This window comes from Bufo gargarizans, unplaced genomic scaffold, assembly GCF_014858855.1.
Source record: "Bufo gargarizans isolate SCDJY-AF-19 unplaced genomic scaffold, ASM1485885v1 fragScaff_scaffold_774_pilon, whole genome shotgun sequence".
Classification (NCBI taxonomy): domain Eukaryota; kingdom Metazoa; phylum Chordata; class Amphibia; order Anura; family Bufonidae; genus Bufo; species Bufo gargarizans.
The window spans coordinates 269,935-294,421 of NW_025334184.1; positions in this window are offsets into that span (position 1 = coordinate 269,935).

Sequence of the window (24,487 nt, forward strand, 5' to 3'; positions counted from 1 at the left end):
CGCCCTGGCCGTGACGCTCTCTGATGCGATTGGACAGCTCACAGCCAGGGAGAAGGAGACGTCCATTGAGAAACAGGGCAGTCTCTTCCCTCCCTGTTCCGATGCAAACATTAGCATACAAGGCGGGAGAATTTAACGGGGACCACAGCGGCCGAATGGAGCTGTGCCCAGAAGAAATATTAAGAACTATTAGATCCCTGCTGTATTCCCTACGTATCCTAATACTTTGTTTATAAAGACTGGACCCATAAAAAAGGTCAATACCAATATCCAACCAATGAAAAAATTTGCTCTATGTTTCCTTCCTTACCAATATATTCCTCTAAAAACTAAAACTGTTTGCTCACATGTTGTACTAGTAGCAATAAGTTTAATTGGGCGAAAATGAAAAAAAAAAAAAAAAGAAATTCCAACCATCTCAGAAGTCTTGTCTACAATATGGAAATCAAATTTTTCTCCTACTCATACTCCCTCTAAAAAAAATATGAAATATTGGTACTTATGGAATCCAAATGTTTTAACAATATCTCCTAATTTACTCTTTTCCTGTACTGTACTTTATTATATATATATATATATATATATATATATATATATAGTACAGACTAAAAGTTTGGACACACCTTCTCATTCAAAGAGTTTTCTTTATTTTCAAGACTATGAAAATTGTAGATTCACACTGAAGGCATCAAAACTATGAATTAACACATGTGGAATTATATACTGTGGGGCATTAGCTTTTCTTCGGGGGTCATTCTCACAGGTTACTTCACCAGACACGGATATAATGTCCAAACAGTGCATTTATTGTGTAACACCAGCAACAACAAAATGACAAAATAATAAACACTCGCCCGTCCAGGCTCTAACTAAACAAATAGATCCCTGACTCACCTAAGACCCTGTTCACACCCTGTGAACACGTGCGGCTTTCTGAGCCAATGTCCCCCAGCCTCCTGGCTGTACAGAGCACAGTACGCCCACTGTCTCCAGTCCAGTGTCTCCTGGGGAATAGTGGTCTCTCAGCCCTCCTGGCTTGGACCACACAGAGCCTCCAGGCCTCTGTCCACAGGCAACACACTCCCCTTGCTGACACTCTGGGAGGTGCTTTGTGCCAGCCTGATTACTTCCAGCTGGTCTCACCTGTGGTGGAATAGGGGTGTGGACCGAACTATCCACCCCTTCCTTGCCTCTACCCTGCTTGAGACCTGTCACTGTCTCACATATCCCCCCCTTTGTTCAAGCCCGTGAGGGTGAACACCTGCATAACCACCGGAGGCTGGCGAGAGGGCATCCACCTGGCCTGGACGTGGGGAACAGCCACCCACCCTGCTCTTTGGCTGCTCCCAATAAGAACCGGCCCAGCTTGGCTTTACAGCCATACTAAGTAACACAGTGTCAACGAGCACTAGCTGCCGCTGACATATAAAATTACCGGTTCTTATTTCACAGAGGCCAGGAACCTCGGTGACACATATCTTCCCTTTGTTCTGCCATACCCACGCCAGCAGAGCTTGGTTTATCACCCAAACTAGCCTCTTGCCCAATCTAATCTGCCTACAGGCCTTTTTCCACTTCGGCCGCGGCTCCCTTTGGCTTAACTTTGGTCTCTGCAGCACCTGGGGACTTCATGTCAACCAATCGGCCTTAACTTTTTCAGCCTTTGTCTTCTTGAAGTCTCCAGTCTCTTTGACCGCCTTCTCAGACATGGCACCATACACTTGCCCTGTTAACTCCTCCCCCTCTTTCTCACCAAGGCAGGAGGCACCAGGGTCTTCATCAGACACCTCATCTTCTGTCATTTTCTCCAGAGGCTCACCCAGGACACTGTTCTCCTTTTGGGGAGGAGTCAGGACATACAGCCCATCGTAATGGCTGCTGGCTATCTGGAAGGCCTTGTATGCAGAGGGGACATCTTCCAGGCCTGGGCTACACGCTCCCACGGGTCTGTGGTCTTCGGCATCCACACCAGCCCCATCAACTGGTTCAGCAGAAGCATCTTCCATCTTCTCTGCCACAGCCAGCACCACAGTGCCACCATCTCCAGTCCCATTTTTAACAGGCTCTGGCTTCATGACGTCTTGCAGAGAACTCTCCTCTTCAGGTTTCTCACCTTCTACCTGCTGCTCGAGAGCACCCTTAGATTTCTCCAACTCATCTTTTAAGCTCATGAGATTTTCCGTCTCTGCTCTGAGTTGCTTGTTCAGCCTCTCAAATTCAGCATGCTCCTCAGGCGCTTCTTCCAGGGCTCTAGCCAAGGAGAGGGCCTTGGTCTCCTTTTCCCAAGCATCAGTCTCTGTTTGGTCACGTTTTTCACCATATCGAGCCGAGATGTATTTCTCTTCAGCTAGGAGCGAGTCACACTTCTCCTGTTTGCAGCTGTACTGTCGTGTCAGGTCATCTATAACTGCCTGGACATGGGCCTCAGACACTAGGCTGATGTCACCCGACTTTTTTCCCGTCTCGTCAGATATAACTGTCTGGTTGCTACTAGTAACCACCTTTGTTTCACAGGACCTTGACACGGTAGCTTCACTCTCTGGGTTGCTATCAGTCACAGCACATACGTCACCTATACCGCTCGTGTCATTATTAATTCTGACCTCTAGGGGCACTGCTGAGCTATTCCCCACCTGGGACACTTCCTTAGTAACCAACCAACATTGTGGAGACTGCATTTCCACCTCTGGTCCGTGCGGTACACCCTCTAACCCCATCCTATTTTCCTGCACCTTCAAACACTGAGCTGGAGCTGGGCTTTGCTCCACACTACTTATATGCATGTCTTCAAACCTTTTGATCAAGTCATATAGCACTTCATGAAACATAGCAGATGCAGAAAATAAAGTTTCATTATCATTTTCATTTTTACCACCAGGGGGCGCTTCTCCCCTGACCACAACCTGCAACGGAAAAGGTGCATCACTGTCGCCACATATTTCATATGACATCATATTTTCCTTATGCATTTCCACACTCTTGTCACCATCACTTTGCACTTTACCAGCACCATTGTTTTCAATGGTCAATATTCTTTCCCCATGCAGGTCAAAGTGCAGCTCCCTTAGACCTTCACTTAAAGGGACAAGTACAGGTTCTGCAGGAGTTTCCTCACTATCTGCAGAAGTGTCTACCTTACCCCACAGCAACGACACAATATCCCAGCCCAACATCACATCATATATGAACATATTTATAACATCAGGTCCACAATACCCAGTTCTCACTGGAGTCTCACACTGAGTGAGAACCACCTGATAGTCCTTATTATCCGCATGACTGTCCCGCACATCTATCATTTGCGGCTCAGTCTCCAGAACCGTGCTCACTGTCACTTTGTCTTTTACACCAGAAAAACACGGAACAGTCTTACCCACAGACGTCACTGGTTCGGCAGTCTCAGGCCATGAGGGAGAGCCAGGAACATCTTCCCCGAGGTCACCGTCCTTCTCCTGGACATTAGGAACCTCCTGCCTTTGATTCCTGGCTACCTGACTTCTGACCATAGGACAATCAGGTTCACACTTTGTGACTTGACGGCATCTCCAGCAGCGCTCTCTTTGTTGCAGGACAGCTGCCTACCGTCGTGGTTGGTTGCACCTAGCACCCGCATCACGACTCCTCCGGACATCCTTTTCTTCCCGACGGTTGCCCTTGGCAACGGCAAACATCACCTTTTTTTACAGTTTTTTCAGCCACATCACCGACACTTTGGACTTTTACACATTGTCCACTCAACTTTTCAGGTTTTTTCTCCAGGGCCCACTGCAATGGCGACCTCAAAGCATCAGCACAGCTGTTACCCTGGGAAACGCATTGGGTTAGGAGTTCTCTTTGTCTTTCATAATCCTCCATGAGTTTTTCATGCTCCTGCTGCCACTTCAAGTGCCTTTGGGTAGCCTCCAGATTGGCCTGCCTCAGCTGCTCGGTGAGATCCTCCATCCACCCCATAGCAACAGACAGCCCAGGCACCACAAAAATTTTCAGCAACAAGTCCACTAACAGAGACCCGGCCTCCAGGTGTCTCACTCTCAAGAGACAATTTCAGCATTCACAGTCTATTTTGCATTGCAGACATTAAAGTTTCTTTCCCAGGGCTGCTGGCCCATTAAATCCACACAGAAATTTCCTTTGCAACACAGCAGAATTCAGCAGCACCTGCTCTTGCCGTTGCCCCTAGCAACCAGTTATCTCCTTTCAGCAGGGACGCTTGCCCGCATCCGACACCAATTGTGGGGGATTAGCTTTTCTTCGGGAGTCATTCTCACAGGTTACTTCACCAGACACGGATATAATGTCCAAACAGTGCATTTATTGTGCAACACCAGCAACAACAAAATGACAAAATAATAAACACTCGCCCGTCCAGGCTCTAACTAAACAAATAGATCCCTAAATCACCTAAGACCCTGTTCACACCCTGTGAACACGTGCGGCTTTCTGAGCCAATGTCCCCCAGCCTCCTGGCTGTACAGAGCACAGTACGCCCACTGTCTCCAGTCCAGTGTCTCTTGGGGAATAGTGGTCTCTCAGCCCTCCTGGCTTGGACCACACAGAGCCTCCAGGCCTCTGTCCACAGGCAACACACTCCCCTTGCTGACACTCTGGGAGGTGCTTTGTGCCAGCCTGATTACTTTCAGCTGGTCTCACCTGTGGTGGAATAGGGGTGTGGACCGAACTATCCACCCCTTCCTTGCCTCTACCCTGCTTGAGACCTGTCACTGTCTCACAATACATAACAAAAAAAGTGTGAAACAACTGAAAATATGTAATATTCTAGGTTCTTCAAAGTAGCCACCTTTTGCTTTGATTGCTGCTTTGCACACTCTTGGCATTCTCTTGATGAGCTTCAAGAGGTAGTCACCTGAAATGGTCTTCCAACAGTCTTGAAGGAGTTCCCAGAGATGCTTAGCACTTGTTGGCCCTTTTGCCTTCACGCTGCGGTCCAGCTCACCCCAAACCATCTCGATTGGGTTCAGGTCCGGTGACTGTGGAGGCCAGGTCATCTGGCGCAGCACCCCATCACTCTCCTTCATGGTCAAATAGCCCTTACACAGCCTGGAGGTGTGTTTTGGGTCATTGTCCTGTTGAAAAATAAATGATGGTCCAGCTAAACGCAAACCGGATGGAATAGCTTGCCGCTGCAAGATGCTGTGGTAGCCATGCTGGTTCAGTATGCCTTCAATTTTGAATAAATCCCCAACAGTGTCACCAGCAAAGCACCCCCACACCATCACACCTCCTCCTCCATGCTTCACAGTGGGAACCAGGCATGTAGAGTCCATCCGTTCACCTTTTCTGCGTCGCACAAAGACACGGTGGTTGGAACCAAAGATCTCAAATTTGGACTCATCAGACCAAAGCACAGATTTCCACTGGTCTAATGTCCATTCCTTGTGTTCTTTAGCCCAAACAAGTCTCTTCTGCTTGTTGCTTGTCCTTAGCAGTGGTTTCCTAGCAGATATTCTACCATGAAGGCCTGATTCACACAGTCTCCTCTTAACAGTTGTTCTAGAGGTGTGTCTGCTGCTAGAACTCCGTGTGGCATTGACCTGGTCTCTAATCTGAGCTGCTGTTAACCTGCAATTTCTGAGGCCTGTGACTCGGATGAACTTATCCTCTGCAGCAGAGGTGACTCTTGGTTTTCCTTTCCTGGTGCGGTCCGCATGTGAGACAGTTTCTTTGTAGCGCTTGATGGTTTTTGTGACTGCACTTGGGGACACTTTCAAAGTTTTCCCAATTATTTGGACTGACTGACCTTCATTTCTTAAAGTAATGATGGCCTTTCGTTTTTCTTCACTTAGCTGCTTTTTTCTTGCCATAATACAAATTCTAACAGTCTATTCAGTAGGACTATCAGCTGTGTATCCACCTGACTTCTCCACTACGCAACTGATGGTCCCAACCCCATTTATAAGGCAAGAAATCCCACTTATTAAACCTGACAGGGCACACCTGTGAAGTGAAAACCATTTCAGGTGACTACCTCTTGAAGCTCATGAAGAGAATGCCAAGAGTGTGCAAAGCAGTAATCAAAGCAAAGGGTGGCTACTTTGAAGAACCTAGAATATGACATATTTTCAGTTGTTTCACACTTCTTTGTTATGTATATAATTCCACATGTGTTAATTCATAGTTTTGATGCCTTCAGTGTGAATTTACAATTTTCATAGTCATGAAAATAAAGAAAACTATTTGAATGAGAAGGTGTGTCCAAACCTTTGGTCTGTACTGTATATATATATATATATATATGTAATTTTTTATTATATATGTCACGCTGTTACGTGAACTATAACTACAGCTCCTTTCCCACTTTCTTTTTTTTAAGAGTCAGCTCGTAAAACCCCACTTCTCTGATTGCTAGTTCGAACTTATAGTATGTTGTTGTTTAATGTTTTTATATGAAATTCAATTGATATATACCTACCTATATAATCATGACTATCTTTGTTTACACTCCATCAAAAAGATAAATTACTATTTTGTTGCTGTTATATCTTATTTGTACTTATATTTATGTTTACCCTATGATAATAATATCCACCACACAAGAATTGTGATATAAAAATACATCTTTTATGGTAAATAATGAAAAATAATTTATTCCATACAATCATTTTGTTAACTGTTTGTTAGCTTTAAAAAAATTGCATCAGCTGTTGGAAGGAGCTGCCCTGCTTCGGCAATGACTGTGACCTCTTTTGCCTATGATGTAAAGTCCATAAGTCACATATCTTTTGTGTAGCTAAGTCCCCTTTAACCGCCTCCGGACCGCCTAACGCAGATGTGCGGTCCGGAGGCGGCAGCCCTGCGCACGACGACGCATATACGCGTCATCTCGCGAGGGCCGGGATTTCCTGTGAACGCGCGCACACAGGCGCGCGCGCTCACAGGCGCGCGCGCTCACAGGAACGGAAGGTAAGCGAGTGGATCTCCAGCCTGCCAGCGGCGATCGCTCACTGGCAGGCTGGAGATCCGAATTTTTTAACCCCTAACAGGTATATTAGACGCTGTTTTCATAACAGCGTCTAATATACCTCCTACCTGGTCCTCTGGTGGTCCCTTTTGTTAGGATCGACCACCAGAGGACTCAGGTAGCTCAGTACAGTCGCACCAAACACCACACTACACTACACCCCCCCCCCCGTCACTTATTAACCCCTTATAAACCCCTGATCACCCATGATCACCCCATATAAACTCCCTGATCACCCCCCTGTCATTGATCACCGCCCTGTCATTGATCACCCCCCTGTCAGGCTCCGTTCAGACGTCCGTATGATTTTTACGGATCCACGGATACATGGATCGGATCCGCAAAAAGCATACGGACGTCTGAATGGAGCCTTACAGGGGGGTGATCAATGACAGGCGGGTGATCACCCATATACACTCCCTGATCACCCCCCTGTCATTGATCACCCCCCTGTAAGGCTCCATTCAGACGTCCGCATGTGTTTTGTGGATCCGATCCATGTATCCATGGATCCGTAAAAATTATGCGGACGTCTGAATGGAGCCTTACAGGGGGGGTGATCAGTGACAGGGGGGTGATCACCCTGATCACCCCCTGTCATTGATAACCCCCCTGTAAGGCTCCATTCAGACGTCCGCATGTGTTTTGCGGATCCGATCCATGTATCCATGGATCCGTAAAAATCATGCGGACGTCTGAATGGAGCCTTACAGGGGGGGTGATCAGTGACAGGGGGGTGATCACCCTGATCACCCCCTGTCATTGATAACCCCCCTGTAAGGCTCAATTCAGACGTCCACATGTGTTTTGCGGATCCGATCCATGGATCCGTAAAAATTATACGGACGTCTGAATGGAGCCTTACAGGGGGGTGATCAATGACAGGGGGGTGATCAGGGAGTCTATATGGGTGATCACCCCCCTGTCATTGATCACCCCCCTGTAAGGCTCCATTCAGACATTTTTTTTAGCACAAGTTAGCGGAAATTTTTTGTTTGTTTTTGTTTTTTCTTACAAAGTCTCATATTCTACTAACTTGTGTCAAAAAATAAAATCTCACATGAACTCACCATACCCCTCACGGAATCCAAATGCGTAAACATTTTTAGACATTTATATTCCAGACTTCTTCTCACGCTTTAGGGCCCCTAAAAAGCCAGGGCAGTATAAATACCCCACATGTGACCATGTGACCATTTCGGAAAGAAGACACCCCAAGGTATTCCGTGAGGGGCATATTGAGTCCATGAAAGATTGAAATTTCTGTCCTAAGTTAGCGGAAAGTGAGACTTTGTGAGATAAAAACAAAAAAAATCAATATCCGCTAACTTATGCAAAAAAAAAAAAATTTCTAGGAACTCGCCATGCCCCTCATTGAATACCTTGGGGTGTCTTCTTTCAAAAGTGGGGTCACATGTGGGGTATTTATACTGCCCTGGCTTTTTAGGGGCCCGAAAGTGTGAGAAGAAGTCTGGGATCCAAATGTCTAAAAATGCCCTCCTAAAAGGAATTTGGGCCCCTTTGCGCATCTAGGCTGCAAAAAAGTGTCACACATGTGGTATCGCCGTACTCAGGAGAAGTTGGGGAATGTGTTTTGGGGTGTCATTTTACATATACCCATGCTGGATGAGAAAAATATCTTGGTCAAATGCCAACTTTGTATAAAAAAATGGGAAAAGTTGTCTTTTGCCAAGATATTTCTCTCACCCAGCATGGGTATATGTAAAATGACACCCCAAAACACATTGCCCAACTTCTCCTGAGTACGGCGATACCACATGTGTGACACTTTTTTGCAGCCAAGGTGGGCAAAGGGGCACATATTCCAAAGTGCACCTTTCGGATTTCTCAGGCCATTTTTTACACATTTTGATTGCAAGGTACTTCTTACACATTTGGGCCCCTAAATTGCCAGGGCAGTATAACTACGCCACAAGTGACCCCATTTTGGAAAGAAGACACCCCAAGGTATTCCGTGAGGGGCATGGCGAGTTCCTAGAATTTTTTATTTTTTGTCACAAGTTAGCGGAAAATGATGATTTTTCTTTTTTTTTCTTTTTTCCTTACAAAGTCTCATATTCCACTAACTTGCGACAAAAAATAAAAAATTCTAGGCACTCGCCAGACCCCTCACGGAATACCTTGGGGTGTCTTCTTTCCAAAATGGGGTCACTTGTGGGGTAGTTATACTGCCCTGGCAATTTAGGGGCCCAAATGTGTGAGAAGAACTTTGCAATCGAAATGTGTAAAAAATGACCGGTGAAATCCGAAAGGTGCACTTTGGAATATGTGCCCCTTTGCCCACCTTGGCATCAAAAAAGTGTCACACATCTGGTATCGCCGTACTCAGGAGAAGTTGGGGAATGTGTTTTGGGGTGTCATTTTACATATACCCATGCTGGGTGAGAGAAATATCTTGGCAAAAGACAACTTTTCCCATTTTTTTATACAAAGTTGGCATTTGACCAAGATATTTTTCTCACCCAGCATGGGTATATGTAAAATGACACCCCAAAACACATTCCCCAACTTCTCCTGAGTACGGCGATACCACATGTGTGACACTTTTTTGCAGCCAAGGTGGGCAAAGGGGCACATATTCCAAAGAGCACCTTTCGGATTTCGCAGGCCATTTTTTACACATTTTGATTGCAAGGTACTTCTTACACATTTGGGCCCCTAAATTGCCAGGGCAGTATAACTACGCCACAAGTGACCCCATTTTGGAAAGAAGACACCCCAAGGTATTCCGTGAGGGGCACGGCAAGTTCCTAGAATTTTTTATTTTTTCGCCCCCCCCCCCCCCCTCTTATCCAGTCTTGTAACAAAGAGGGGGGGGAGGCACTTGAAGAAGAAGAAGTTAACTCATTACAGTCCTAGAGATACAAAATATAGAATACAATTCACACATCTTTAACAACAGGGTTTCTTGCAGGCGAGTTGAAGCCTCTTCTTCTGGCTGCTCAGGGAGCCCGGTGATGCCAGTAAAACGGCTAGGGCAGCGCTAAAGCCCACCCATCAGAGCCGGTGACGTCACCAAACACACTGCCGGGCGGAAACCTCTGCCCAACAGTGTGTTATTGTAAACAAAAGAGCCTTTGCCCTGCGCGATTTAGCACAGGGCAAAGGAGAGCATCGGAGCATAAACTGCTCCGATGCTCAAGTCAGGGTGGCTGCCGGGGTGTAAATGGGGGTTTGTCCAGGTTCAGCTCTGAACCCGGACAACCCCTTTAAGTGAATAGTATTAAGCTGCAATACTAAGCACAACCACTATACAATGCTTGGCGCTGCCCTTCACATAATGTTATGAGCAGGGGTGTACCTAGAAAATGCGTAAACTAAGTAAACTTCTGAATGGCCAATCAAATATTGTAGGCCCTCTCGCAGCCAATATGGCTGCTAAAGTGGCAGTTCGACCCCTGAGCATCACGGCCCTTTCAAATAGCTGATCAGCTGGGGTGCTGGGATCAGGTATTGATGACCTATACTGAGGATCGGTAATCAATATTATTTTCTGAAAAACCCTTTTAATCATCTATGATATATCCACAGGAGATCTCATGCATGCCTGATTGCAGTGGCGTAACTACCGGGGAAGCAGCTGCTTCGGGGCCCGGCAGCGTGTGTGACAGTTTATTTTCAAGTGAGTTAAATTTCGTGTTCAGGGCCCCTTCACAGCAGCCGCTAGTGTGATCTAATTTTACTGTCTGCTAAAGTCTCCTGCTCTGTGATTCAAACCCACAACCTCCAATCTGTCAGTGTATCAGTGGCAAAGCATTTACCCTCACAGCCATAAAGGCTGCATTACAACTCATTGAAAAAATATGAGACTTCTACTGTTATAGCTGGCTAATTGTACATCTATACATATGACAGCTGCCCAAACACACCTAGCACTGCTATATCCCTATATGACAGCTGTCCCTGCACACTCAGATCTGCTATATCTCTATATATGACAGCTGCCCCAGCAAACCCAGCTCTACTACATCTATACACATGACAGCTGCCCAAACACACCCAGCTCTGCTACATCTATACACATGACAGCTGCCCCCAACACACTCAGCTCTGCTATATCTCTATATATGACAGCTGCCCCAGCAAACCCAGCTCTACTACATCTATACAAATGACAGCTACCGAAACACAGCCAGCTCTGCTACATCTATACACATGACAGCTGCCCCCAACACACTCAGCTCTGCTATATCTCTATATATGACAGCTGCCCCAGCAAACCCAGCTCTACTACATCTATACACATGACAGATGCCGAAACACAGTCAGCACTGCTACATCTATACACATGACAGCTGCCCCCAACACACCCAGCACTGCTATATCTCTATATGACAGCTGTCCCAGCACAATCAACTCTGCTATATCTCTATATATGACAGCTGCCCCAGCAAACCCAGCTATACTACATCTATACACATGACAGCTGCCGAAACACAGTCAGCCCTGCTACATCTATACACATGACAGCTGCCCCCAACACACCCAGCACTGCTATATCTCTATATGACAGCTGTCCTAGCACAATCAGCTCTGCTATATCTCTATATATGAACGCTGCCCCAGCAAACCCAGCTCTACTACATCTATACACATGACAGATGCCCAAACACACCCAGCTCTGCTACATCTATACACATGACAGCTGCACCAGCACACTCAGCTCTTCTATATCTCTATATATGACAGCTGCCCCAGCAAACCCAGCTCTACTACATCTATACACATGACAGATGCCCAAACACACCCAGCTCTGCTACATCTATACACATGACAGCTGCACCAGCACACTCAGCTCTACTATATCTCTCTATATGACAACTGCCCCAGCAAACCCAGCTCTACTACATCTATACACATGACAGCTGCAGAAACACAGCCAGCTCTGCTACATCTATACACATGACAGCTGCCCCAGCACACTCAGCTCTGCTATATCTCTATATATCTATCTACTGTATAGCAATACTTAGAGATATATAGATGTAGCAGAGCTGGGTGTGCTGGAGCAGCTGTCATATATAGAGATATAGCAGAGCTTAGTGTGCTGGGACAACTGTCATATAGAGATATAGCAGTGCTGGGTGTGTTTGGGCAGCTGTCATATGCATAGATGTAGCAGAGCTGGTTTTGCTGGGGCAGCTATCATATATAGAGATATAGCAGAGCTGAGTGTGCTGGAACAGCTGTCATATAGAGATATATCTGAGATACTGCTATATCTGTATATGACAGCTGTCTCAGCACATTCAGCTCTGCTATATCTCTATATATGAGCAGCTGTCATGTGTATAGATGTACACTTAGCCAGCTATAACAGTAGAAGTCTCATATTTTTTCAGTCAGCAGCAAGGCAGCTAGCATGGTCTAGTGGTTAGCTGCTTTGCATCTGAAGCAGAAGGTCGTGGGTTTGAATCCCAGCAGAATCTTTTCTGAAATATAAGGACATACAGGGCGGGACAGAAGACAAGGCGGGACACAGGAAGAGGCTGCATCGCATCGCTGACATGGAGGTAAGTAGAAGTGTTTATTATTATTTTTTTAATACCCGACTGTTACTGCCATGGGGGAGCGGGAGGCACCGGATACTGGCAGTGGCACCTGATACTGGCACATGGAGGGAGGGGGGTTGGCACCTGATACTGGCACCTGGGGGGGAGGGGGGTTGGCACCAGATACTGGCACATGGGGGGGGGAAGAGGCACCTGATACTGGCACATGGGGGGGAGAGGGGTTGGCACCTGATACTGGCATGGGGGGGAGGGAGAGTGGCACCTGATACTGGCATAGGGGGGGGGGGAGGGAGAGTGGCACCTGATACTGGCACCTGGGGGGGAGGGGGGGTTTGCACCTGATACTGGCACATGGGGGGGGAAGAGGCACCTGATACTGGCACATGGGGGGAGAGGGGTTGGCACCTGATACTGGCATATGGGGTGGGGTGGGGGGGGGAGAGAGGCACTTGATACTGGCACTTTTTTTGTGTGTGGGGGGGGGAGATGGCACTATGATACTGGGACATGGGGGGGGGAGGCACCTGATACTGGCACCTGGAGGGGAGAGGGGGGGGTTGGCACTTGATACTGGCACATGGGGGGGGGGAGAGGAACCCGATACTGGCACATGGGGAGGGGGAGGGAGAGAGGCACTTGATATTGGCACTTTTTTGTGGGGGGGGGGAGATGGCACTATGATACTGGGACATGGGGGGGAGTAGAGAGGCACTTGATACTGGCATGTGGGGGGGGGGTTGGCACTATGATACTGGCACATGGGGGGAGAGGCACTTAATACTGGCACTTTTTTGGGGGGGAGATGGCACTATGATAATGGGACATGGGGGGAAGAGAGAGGCACTTGATACTGGCACATGGGGGGGTTTGGCACTATGATACTGGCACATGGGGGGTGGGAAGGAGAGAGGCACTTGATACTGGCACATGGGGGGGAGATGGCACTATGATACTGGGACATGTGGGGGGGGAGATGCACTTGATACTGGCACATGATGGGGGGGCATCTATGGGGACACTTACTGGCACATTATTGGGGGGCATTATGGGGGACACTAGGCCGGCAGCCTATCAGAGGCCGGACACTGAGGGGCATCTACTGGGGCACTATATATGGGGCATTTTATACTGGTACATTATGGGGGGCACTAGCAGGAAGGGGGGAGAGGAGCACTATGGGGGAATTTACTGGGGGCACTATATAGCGATATTTTATACTGGCACATTATGGGGGCACTATGGGGACATTAGCTCAACTGGGGGCATTACAAGGGGGTATTTTTGCACTGTCACATTATAAGGAGAATTATTACTACTGGGTGGGCATTATGGTGGGCTTTATTACTCCCCGATGGTATGACCCCCTAGTAGCAGCACCGGCCTCTCCCTGCTCCGCTATCCCTCTGCCCCTTCTCCAAATCCTTATTATAAAATCTTTCTCATTAGGATAAAACACATCATCAGCTCCGCCGAGCCCCCGGCCAAAGTGTGGAAGTGGCGTCCGAGACCCCCAAGGGCCAAGTCAAGAAATTGTAAGTGTTCATATGAAATATGTTTATGTTATACACATATAGCCTATACTTTGCCCCACAATGTACAGTATACCTCTATAGTGTGCCCCACAATATACAGTATACATCTACACTGTGCCCCACAATATACAGTATACCTCTATATTGTGCCCCACAATATACAGTATACATCTACACTGTGCCACACAATATACAGTATACCGCTACACTGTGCCCCACAATATACAGTATACATCTACACTGTGCCACACAATATACAGTATACCGCTACACTGTGCCCCACAATATACAGTATACCGCTACACTGTGCCCCACAATATACAGTATACCTCTACACTGTGCCCCACAATATACAGTATACCGCTACACTGTGCCACACAATATACAGTATACCTCTACACTGTGCCCCACAATATACAGTATACCTCTACACTGTGCCCCACGATATACAATATACCGCTACACTGTGCCACACAGTATACAGTATACCGCTACACTGTGCCAAAGGAGTGGGGTTTACACAGGAGGAGGGAGATGCGAAGCGCGCTGGGGGGGCCCTTACAAATATTTGCTGTGGGGCCCAGTCACTTCTAGTTACGCCCCTGCCTGATTGGTACACCATTTTTCATATATGTTGCACCCCCAGAATCCCGTTTACTACATTGATAATATATAGTATAATACTGTCAGGCAGATCTGTGGTGTAGAAATATGAACTGCAATGATGGAAGATCAGGAGATTTCACAATGATTTACAGATTAATTTTAACCATTTTAATCATTCAGTACTCTTTATAGAATTTACTGCGTAAGAAGATGTGAACCAGAGGAAGGCAAAACATAACCCCCTGTGGGGGAAAAAATTCCTTCCTGACCCCATCAACTGGCGATCAGCTACTCCCTGGTTCTCTGCAGTGTCAGCGCTGGATGGGGCCCTGTCACCCCTTATATGTAATATTATCCTAATCCTAATATATAAGAAGCATGGCGGATCATGTTGTCAGACTGATTGTCAGCAGTGGAGGGAATGTTAGATTGTAAAACATTCACAATCCTGGGTTTAGGTGACAACTTCTGTCTACGGCCATTTTTACCTAGTGCTTAACTTCTATCTTATCTGTAACTTATTCTCTCTTATACTTATCTTATATCTTACATAACTTATCTCTATATTATATATCAGGTCCTGTCACACCTGCAGTAACACCATGTCGTTTGGCGCTTGTTACCTACATTTATATGCCGCAATTATTATGGGGATCAATGATCAGTGATAGGATCATTCATCCCCATACAGTGCTCATTTGTCGGCAGCATATGCCGTTTACACAGGGTGATGTGCTGCCAACAAACGAACATTTCTAATGCCACATAAAAGATCTGATCACCAATAAGGCTGGGTTCACATCACATTTTATGCCTCTGTTTGCCTTATACTTTTGGAAAAAGAAAAAAAGCACACCACATTCTTGTATCTTGCATATATATAAAAAAAAATTGCAATGGAACTCTATGGTGAACAGATTTCATGGTAGGAGGCATCTGTTTAACCCCTTCTCCCCTGGGCCAGTTTTGCTCTTCTGCCCAGGCCATATTTTGCTAATCTGACATGTTACTTTATGTGGTAATTGCTTTGGAACACTTTTACTTATCCAAGCCATTCTGAGATTGTTTTCTCGTGACACGTTGGACTTCATGATAGTCATAAATTAGAGTCAATATATTTCTTCTTTATTTGTGAAAAAATCCCAAATTTACCAGAAATGTAAAAAATTTCCCAAATTTTCTAATTTCTATTACCGTATTTTTCACCCCATAAGACGCACTTTTTCTCCCCCCAAAATGGGGGGAAAATGCCCCTGCGTCTTATGGGGCGAATGCTGCCAGTTTTTCATCGCAAGCTGCGATGTACGAGCGAGCGGGGACTCGGGGAGGGACTGGGAGGAGGAGCTAGTGGCCGGCAATAGCAGCGGGGCGGTACTATAGCCCCGCCGCTCCGGTATACTAATATAAAATGTCTTATTCAATTAATAGTTATTAAATATGCCCCTTGCAGCGTTTTGATGTCCGCCTGGCCGTGCGGAGCCAAACGGATCCATCCAGACTTACAATCCGTTCTGAACGGATACCATCGTTTGCATTATAGGTGCGGATCCTTCTGTGCAGACACCAGACGGATCCGCACCAAACGCAAGTGTGACAGTAGCCTTAGTCAGTATGCATTTTAAGCTAGAAATACAGCTATAATTTTCTGGGTTTTTAAAAACACCCTTTTCTTACTGGTAAGTAAAAAGTCTGTGCGGCATATTGCTTATAGCACAGACCTGTCACTTACCAGTAGGAGGAGGCCGACCACAGACAGTGCAGGTAAGTATAATGCTTCTAAAGTTGCTAAGTAACCATTGCAGCCAGGACTGCAGTAGCGTCCTGGCTGCCATGGTAACCGATCTGAGCCCCAGCGATTAAACTGGGACTCCGATCGGAACTCTCCGCTGCCACCAATGATGGTGGGGGGGGGGTGATTTTAATTAGTGGGGGAGGAGAGTGGAGGCCGCACTGTGAATTTAATACTGGGGAGGGAGGGAGGGGGGGCCGCACTGGCCACCAATGAATTTAACACTGGGGAGGGAGGGGGGTCTGGCCCCTGCTGCCTGGCAGCACCTGATCTCTTACAGGGGGCTATGATACGCACAATTAACCCCTCAGGTGCGGCACCTGAGGGGTTAATTGTGCGGATCACAGCCCCCTGTAAGAGATCGGGTGGTGCCAGGCAGCAGGGGGCAGTTATGTACACAGTTCTTAGTATATTCTAACTTAAAGCGTCCCCATCACTATGGGAACACCTCTGTGTTAGAATATAGTGTCGGATCTGAGTTTTCACAATCTAACTTAAATCCAATGGTATATTCTAACATAGAGGCATTCCCATGGTGATGGGGACGCTTCAAGTTTAAATATACCATCGGATTGGAGAAAACGCCGATCCGATGGTATATTAATAAGGACTCCTGACTTTACATTGAAAGTCAATGAGGAAGGATCCGTTTGCAATTGCACCATATTGTGTCAACGTCAAACGGAGCCGTCCCCATTGAATTGCATTGTAAGTCAGGACGGATCCGTTTGGCTCCGCACGGCCAGGCGGACACAAAAACGCTGCAAGCTGCATTTTGGTATCCGCCTCCAGAGCAGAATGGAGCCGGAACAGAGCCAAACTGATGCATTCTGAACGGATCCTTATCCATTCAGAATGCATTGGGGATGAACGGATCAGTTCAGGGCCGCTTGCGAGAGCCCTCAAACGGATTTCACAAGCGGAACCCCATAGGTGTGCGCATGGGGTGTGCCGGGTGAGCCTGGGCACACCCTAATCACACCCCTGTGCTCCGCCTCCTGTACTGCAGCCTGCCACTTGAGCCCCGCCTGCCAGCCCCGGACAGCTTCAATGACATACATCTGCTTATACGACTGCTCACTACTCCTGCGCTCCGTCTCCCGGCGGCCGCCGGGTAACTTCACTTACTCCGACGTCACGCGCCTGCTCCGTCTGCTTCATTTATAAAGTGGGAGGAGCAGGCGCGTGCGGCGTGAGTGATGTCACGTTACGCTGCCGCCGGCCTAGTTTGAATATTTGAAGAGCCTGCCTGCCCGCCCAGTGCCCATGCCCAGTGAATATGGTGATTGTGTGAAAAAGAAAAACTGAATACCAGCTGGAGTCCTGTCCAAGTAAGTTAGTAATAGATTAGATAGTACTAGTAGTACAACTTGGCACAAGTTTAACAACACTTTACATAAGGAACGCAGCGGGGTCTTACAATAGTTGCCAGCCTCTATCCCATGTTGGGGGGTCACTGTCAGGGACACTGTTATGGAATCTGTGGATGATGACACATATATTGAACAAGATGCTGCTATATATGTGTCATCCACAGATTCCACACAGATGCCCCCATAACAGTGCCATCCACAGATATACCCTTAATATACTGTAAAGGGGATATCTGTGGATGACACTGTTATGGGGGCATCTGTGTGGAATATGTCACCTTTTATGGGGGATCTGTAAATGACACTGTTATGGGGGGGATATGTGGATGATACTGTTATGGGGGATCTATGGATGACGCACTGCTAATAACAGTGCATCATCCACAGATGCCCCCATAACAGTGTCATCCACAGATGCTCCCATAACAGTGTGTCATCCACAGATCCCCCCATAACAGTGTGTCATCCACAGATGCCCCCATAACAGTGTGTCATCCACAGATCCCCCATAACAGTGTGTCATCCACAGGTCCCCCATAACAGTGTGTCATCCACAGGTCCCCCATAACAGTGTGTCATCCACAGGTCCTCCATAACAGTGCGCCTGCACACTGAGGAGAGACAGAAAGGAGGGCAAAGAATCGGTGGACGCAAGCAGAGGACGGCACAGCAGACGACTGAATAGCTTCTTTTGTAAGTAAATTGTTTTATTATAAATGTAGTTTAATGTCTGTTTTTGTCTTTTATTATATTCTGGCTTTTGCTTAAAGGGACAGTAAAAAATAGTTTTTTTTGTTATGTATGATGCTTTTTGATAATAAATAAATGTAAATGTATTGATGCTATAATGTGGACCCCAGGCCTCTCTGATGTCCTGCAGGCTGGGCTGGCACTGTGGAAGCATACAGTTGGTCAGGCAGCAGAAAGGCTCTGGGGCTGTCATGACGGGGGTATTGGTTATATTTTGCTCGCCCCTACTACCACCACCTGTTCTCACCTGTTCAGCCCACAACATATACCAATACACCCAACCATCACAAAAAGACTCAGACACCTGTTGGAATATATTGGCCACAGCAGCCGTTTATTAATATAAATACAACATAACATAAACCATGAAAATTCCCAACAATGACTCCTCCTAACGGGGGAGGTCCTTGGAGCCCCAAAAAACCCTCAGCTGCTGACCCGGGGTGAGCCATTTTGCCTCCAGCCGTGACCCCCAGCTCGGAAGCACCACAGAATGGCCCTCCCCTCAACAGCTGGGCCACCATGGGAGTCCAGCCCCAACCGTAGGGGCCCTCCCAATGTCCTCCAGCTCCACCGTAACCAACTCCAAGGACCCCCCCACCGCCACCGACGCACAGATTAGACTCCTCAACTCTGTGCGTTCCTCCACATCCTCAGGGCCACCTCAATACCCTCCTGTAGCGCCAGGCTCCACATATCCACCCCTACTGCATTCAGGTGCACCCCGTCCGCTCTCCAAAAGGAACCAACCCCGCTCTCCAAGTCCCTATGCCTGACCACCACTGCCCCATTCCGTGCCATAAACCGCCCAATCGCCCGATTAACTTTAACCCGGGCCTTATTTACTGCCTCCAACGACCTCCAGACTCGCCTCGGCACTATGTCCGACCAGACAGTCACCAACCCAGGGAACAATGACCACAACCGCAACATGTCCCATTTGATATCCTTTACCAGCTCCCTGGTCTCGCAGCCAAATCATTTCCACCCGCGTGGATCACCAACACATCAGGTGCCTTATCCATCCGTGCAAAACGATGCACCTCAGGCAGCACCCCTCTCCAAATCATGCCCCTTCGCCCTATCCATCTTACCACCACCGACGCCCTGTCGAAACCTAGTTGCTGACCGTTTGGCCGAACTGCTGCCCGAACGGCCCCCCAGAAAACATAGGAGTGTCCCAAAATCCACACCAGGGCGGGTGCTGCACCTGAAACTAGAAAAATAATGCAAGAACAACACTGCCAACGTAAAGCAAAATATTATCCGCCCCTCTTTTTTTTTATTTTTTTATAAACGATTCAGACGAACATATGACCTATCGTCCTATGCGTTTTATGACCTCATCCCCCAAACCCAGCTTTGCCGCTTCAGTGGCTGCACCAATCCTAAACGAATGACTGGAGTACCCCTCCCGATCCAGCCCCAACCCCTGCAAACATTTAGCAAACACTGCCGAAAATTGAAAACGGGACAAATAGGACCCATCCGCGTGAATTAACAGTGGACCTAGCCCCACCTCTACCCGTGAACCATACTCCCGAAGACAGCTGACCGGACACATATCACAATCCGCCACCGCAAACAACACCACCCTACAACCCCGACCCTCCACATCGGTCTTTGATCTACGGATAACGAACTCCACCCTATCCGGAAACAAATCCACATCATCCCTCATCAACCCCCCCGGTCTATACACCGACGGACAAACTAGTTCACCCAAACGAAGCGCCCCAAAAAACGCCAGCGAAAAAGCCAATCTAAACAAACGGACCTCCCCCTCTGAATTACACACACCCCTCAACTGCCCCCCCAACTCCAACAATAACGCAAACAATACCGGCCTCCTGGTATCCACCCCTGATCGCAGCCTACGCCATCCTTTTAACGCCTGCACCACCAGAAACGACTTAGTAAAATCAAACATCCGTCTCATTTTAAAACCGAAAGCCGGCCCAGCCATACAACCATTCATTTTACTAACTGACCATCCCTCTTCCTTACAATGCCCCAAAAACATCAACAACGCTACCTCCGCATCCACCATCTTCGCACCCAGATCCACACACCAAGCCTCCCAATGATCCCAAGCTCTAACATACATAGCCCACGTACCGGGCGCCAACGACGCTTGAATGAGCCCATTCACAGTTCTTCCAGCAGATCCCACAGGCAAGCCGGACAAGGTAGGCCCGTAGCTTCCGCATCCGGATCCAACTGACGAAAACGATCCCACTGTGAACGAGAGAGGGCGTCAGCAATACAGTTCTCCACCCCCGGGACATGCACCGCCACCACCCAGGCATTAAGCGACAGGCACTCCAACACCAACCGCTGAAGAAGCCGTACCACTAACGGCGAGGATGCCGACAAACCATTTATCGCCTGCACCGCCCCCATGTTATCACAGTGGAAACGAATCTTCCTATTCCGAAAACGGTCCCCCCACAATAACACCGCCACCACAATTGGGAAGAGCTCCAATAACGCCAAATTCCTCACCCAACCGCGCTCAAACCACCCTACCGGCCACTGCCCAGCACACCATTGGCCACCACAAAATGCACCAAAACCGGAACGACCCGCCTCATCCGTAAACAGCTCAAAGTCAAACGAGTCCATCACCTCCCCCATAAATAACGAGCGACCGTTATACTTTTCCAGAAATGACACCCACACCTTTAAGTCCGCCCGCAATTCCTTCCCCAGCCGAATGTAGTGACGAGGCGAAACCACACCTGCTGTCGCCCCAGCCAGTCGTCTACAAAAAACCCTACCCATAGGCATGACCCGGCAAGCAAAATTAAGTTTCCCTAACAGTGATTGAAGCTCCCGTAGCTACAACTTCTTCTTCCTCTGGGCATTCACCAAATTTTCCTTCAAATCCTCTAATTTATCTACTGGCAGTCTACACTCCATCTTTTCAGAATCAATCACAATCCCCAAGAAACTCAATACCGTTACCGGACCCACCGTTTTTTCTGCCGCCAACGGAACCCCAAACCAATCAAAAAGCGAACGTAACGTTTCCAACAACAAGGAACACACCCGCGAACCCGGGGGGCCTATACACAAAAAATCATCCAGATAGTGAATCAGAGATGCACAACCTGATGAGTCTATCACAGCCCATTCCAGAAACGAACTGAACGTTTCGAAGTAGGCGCATGACAAAGAGCACCCCATGGGCAAGCATCGGTCCACAAAGAAACCCCCCTCCCAAAAACAGCCTAACAAATGGTGACAATCCGGATGCACCGGCAGTAACCTAAACGCCGCTTCAATATCAGTCTTAGCTAGGAGTGACCCCGCCCCAAAGCGCTTCACCCACCCGACCGCTGCATCAAGATAATGCACCTGGGGCATAAAAACCCAAGGGCAGAATATAGAATATTTGACACAGTCCTGACCTCAGTATCTGAGGAAAGGGATTTAGGAGTAATTATTTCAGAAGACTTAAAGGTGGGAAGACAATGTAATAGAGCAGCACAAAATGCCAGCAGAATGCTTGGATGTATAGGGAGAGGTATAAGCAGTAGAAAGAGTGAAGTGCTTATGCCGCTGTACAGAACACTGGTGAGACCTCACTTGGAGTATTGTGCGCAGTAATGGAGACCATATCTCCAGAAGGATATAGATACTCTAGAGAGAGTTCAGAGAAGAGCTACTAAACTAGTACATGGATTGCAGGATAAAATTTACCAGGAAAGGTTAAAAGACCTTAATATGTATAGCTTGGAAGAAAGAAGAGACCGAGGGGATATGATAGAAACTTTTAAATACATAAAGGGAATCAACTCGGTGAAGGAGGAGAGCATATTATATTAGAGGGGCATAGTTTTAAATTAGAGGGGCAAAGGTTTAAAAGTAATATAAGGAAGTATTACATTACTGAGAGAGTAGTGGATGCATGGAATAGCCCTCCTGCAGAAGTGGTAGCTGCAAATATAGTGAAGGAGTTTAAGCATGCATGGGATAGGCATAAGGCTATCCTTCATATAAGATAGGGCCAGGGACTATTCATAGGATTCAGATATATTTTGCAGACTAGATGGGCCAAATGGTTCTTATCTGCCGACACATTCTATGTTTCTATGTTTCATACTGTCCCCTGGAAACGCTGGGACCAGGGACGATGCATCTGTCCGCGACTGGATCCTGAGGGGCAGAGCTCTCCTCTTCACTCTGCCTCCTGGCAGAGCTGGGGCCAGCAGCAAGGCAGCACTCTCTAGGGCAATCCGGATCCATCCTGCTGCATCTTCTCCCTTCTGCCTGTCCCCTGGCCAGCCTCAGACCAGGGACGCTAGGGTTAACTGAGGCACTGTGGGCGGAGCTAAAGTGGGCGGGGCTACCCCTCACACACTGAACGGAGGGCCTGCTGCTCGTTTCTCCTTCCATTGCAGCAGCCCCGTATTGCAGCCTGTTCCTCCCACGCCGGGCGGTCACCCCCCTGCCAGGAGTTAGGGGGGCCTCCGCCGCACCTGGTCCCGAACCCCCGCCGCTGCCGCTGGATGAAGGAGATGGCCGGGCCCGCCACCCCTGGGGCTCCACCTACCAATTGGATTCCTTCCATGTCGGGGCCTTGAGGCAGCTGGCACCGGAGGCGCCCGACGTGAAGGGTCCTGTGAAGGGCTCCGGACACGGCGCTGAGCCCGAGGGGGGGATGAGGATGGACTAAAGCGCGCCGGCGGCCGTGCCCGCCGCGGCCGTGTTAAAGGTGGCTGAGGCAGGACAGGAGCCTCAGCCTCCCCCCTCAGCAACAACCGTACCTGCTCCTGGGCCCATGCAGATCCGTGGACCGCTGCTGCCGCCCGCAACTCCTGAATCGCCGCTTCCAACTGCTCCATCACAGCAACAGGTCTGGCCAGCTTTCTCAGGTAACCAAAATGGCTACCGTCCACTTTCCCCCTACTCTATTTAACCCCTACGCCCCTCCCCTCCTGCTCAAACCCACCAATACGACCCCCCCTGCATCCACCCCACCCCCTGTTACCCCAATCCTAATCTCCCTGGGGCTCCCTAACCAAACCCCCCGTCATGTGGGCCTACCCTTAGGGGCCCCCCTTTCTCCCCCCTTCCAGTCCGGCCATTTCCTTGTGTGCTCTGGAACTTTCCCCTTCACAGCCACAGCTATCTCTCTCTCATACAGTGCGGACTCTGCAGGAGGCATTCTGTTTGCTCTCCGTCCTAATAGAAGTCTATGGGAATCAAAACGGATCCATCTGGTTCCCGTCGACAGGATCCATCTGTCCTATCGACAGGACTTTGTTTTCCGTCTTGCATAAGGGGACCCAGACGGATCCGTTATGCTTTCTCATAAACTTCTTTTAGGACAGAGCAAAACGGAATGCCTCTTAAAGGTTTCCGTTTGGAATTCCATCTTGCCATTCCGTTTGAAATGGAACCTATAACGGAATGGGATAACGCAGATGTAAACCCACCCTTAGGAATAGATTGTTTCTGAATACTCAAGCGTACCGAGGAAGAAAGGAAACTCTTGAAAGCTTGTCTTTAAAGTATTAGGTTAGTACAATCAAAATTGACACACTGTTGTGGAGGATCTGTGGATATTATATATATATATATATATATATATATATATATATATATATATACATACATACACACATACACACACGCGCGCGCGCGCGAGGCGTGTGTGTTTGTGCTTTACGGTGCACACCCTAATGCAATAGGCTGCGCACGCCTATGCGGAACACCAAACGCAAGTGTGAAAGTAGCCTAATAAAACACCCATTTTGGGACAAAAATCTTTAATTGCGGCCTAGTCTGCATCTGTACGTGTGAGATACACAATTTAGATACTGTGGCTCTATTCTGCTATTAGAAAAACACCCATTTTGGGCAAAAATCTTTAATTGCGGCCTAGTCTGCATCTGTACGTGTGAGATACACAATTT